Genomic DNA, 2,558 nt, shown 5'->3' with positions numbered 1-2,558 from the left:
ATATAGATAGGTTATTAGCTCGAATTATATCGGCAACCCATTTATAATATGATATCAGTTCCTCATTAAAAATAAGACGTAGTGTACTTGGCTGAGCTACATAAGTCATATGCGTGATTAATGATCATTAAGTAAAATGTATAAATCTTTGTAAATTGTGATTAAAAAAATATGAAGTTAAAACGTACAAGTTCGAGATTCTAATAAAAAAAAAGTTGGTAAATGCGGGGTTGCACAGTGTTTCTCTGTTGTACATTTTGTTACAATTGAGTGACTTTAGACTGTACATTTGACATTTACATTTGAATTCAATGATATAATAATATCATTGTATAATATTCAATTCATATTATAAAAACGATCCTCAGCGGAGTTTACGATATTACTAATAGTATAATATTTGTCAGTGAGCTCCATTTCGACAACATGTACATTTTCGATTTTTCCTATTTTAATATATGCAATATTTTGCGGATATTTTGCGTAATTTTGCGGACTAATTTTCGATTTTTGCGAACAAATAGTTTTTTAGCAAATCATAAAAAACAGTTGACATGCTGGTGAAAGGGTTCGAAAAATTAAAAAATTAACTTTCTCTACGTTTGATCGAAATTTCAATCTTTGATATGAACCTTAAACATCCAATTGTTTTTGACTGTAAAAAATGTTTTCGCATTTTTCATATAAAATCTATAATCTTCTCTAATAACGAATTATTGGGAATAAATATTTTGACTATGCAATTTCGATCATTGTTCAACGGGTAATGATATAAAATCTGAGCGATTTAAATTAAATTTCAAAAGGGGTCTATAGAGAAATATTGTATTCAATATGACGTATATATAAGCTAATACTACGGGTTATTCGTATAATTTGAATTAAATCGTAAAAACAAAATCGTTTTGTTGAAAAGTTTTTATTCTATGCCGCGTGTAATAATCGGTTATAACGTAGTATGTTTAAATTGCATTTATATTGTCTGCAGCGTATATCATTTGAACACTAATTATTATTTACTCAGGTGGCATATTTGTTTCTTTTCAGTTGTTGTTTTTGTATTGTGCGTTAAAAAAATTGAATGCGTTAAAAAATATTTCCCATACGTTTTATATTAATTATTCAAATCTACTTAGTACCTTTACTCTAATCGACATATTATAACTTGATTAAACTTTAGGTAGGTATGCTATAGATGATAATCAAAAAATGTGTATAATATTAATAATTAGGGCTCGGATTTATATGTAAATACATATTTTCTCTGCGACATGATAAACTAATTTCGGCAAGTGATAAATTTGTTTCACAAGATTTTTGATAAAACGAGCTATATTTGATTTTACATATTTTTACATATTTTGTCATAAATACATGTTTTTACATATTTCACAATTATTCAATTTTTTCTCACATATTTAGACAATTATACTGTTTTAATGTTTTTTCTTCAGAGTTAGAATAATTGAGATGTTATATATTATACCTATCGACAAATTTTTTGGATTAATAATTTTTTCCTGAACTTCTGCAGCTCGCCTGCACCGCGTCTCACTCACGGACGGCGCGCCGGTCTTTCGTCGACGGGTCGTAACTAGGGTTTTAAAATTTCATGAAATTTATTTTTTTGAAATATAATCATAAAATATTGCAGGAAAAATTCGTGAAATATTTCATTTCCGTGAAAAATAAAAATAAAATTGTTTTTATATCAAATAGTTTATAATCGTCAACTTCCAAGTGAACTTTTTTAAAAGTTGATTTATTGTATGAAACAAAGAAAATATGTAACATATTTACGTATAAATGTACCGAATCAATAATATAACAAATTTAAACATTGCCTTTTATCTCTTATCTTACAACCTCATAAACCAACTCAACAACATAACATATTGTTGTTAGCCGTGGATCTGCGAATGCACATATTATAATATTATATTCACCATGTATAGACATAAACCACACTTAATAGTCGTGACTTGTGAGTCGTGATCTTTTACAATATACAAAATGTGATCTGAGTATTAAATATGGCACGACGTTGCGTTTTTTCGGACTCGACCCGAAAAGAAGAAAATAACAGTGATTACGCCGATAATGCCACCGCCGCGACCGCAGCAGTGACTCCCGAGTATTATTTCAATTTATACATCCCGCGCGAGGCCTATACCGATCGCAACGCATGCTCGGAAAATAATATAGCGATGGCAGTAGGTATGTTATAATGTTTCATTATTGTGTACGAGTAAAGGCGTGTATTTTTGTACGGGTGATATGCAGTGGCGGTTTTGACATGCAACTTTACACGAGGCGGAAAAATATTAAATAGTAAATACTGCACTATTACTCTACACAGGAACCAAATATTATGTTAATGTATTCTTTAAATGGTATGGGTTATCAAAATAGAGCGGAAAGATTAGCCAGTTACAATTAAAAAATGTTCAGTGCTATATAGAGTCAATAGACAACAGCGCGGAGCCCCCCACCTGCAAAACAGTGTGTACATACACGGCGGCCGTCGGGCTGCTGCCAGTGCTTATAATACCTATATT

The sequence above is a fragment of the Acyrthosiphon pisum genome, chromosome X (genome assembly GCF_005508785.2).
Source record: "Acyrthosiphon pisum isolate AL4f chromosome X, pea_aphid_22Mar2018_4r6ur, whole genome shotgun sequence".
NCBI classification, from domain to species: Eukaryota; Metazoa; Arthropoda; class Insecta; order Hemiptera; family Aphididae; genus Acyrthosiphon; species Acyrthosiphon pisum.
This window is presented reverse-complemented; position numbering follows the sequence as displayed.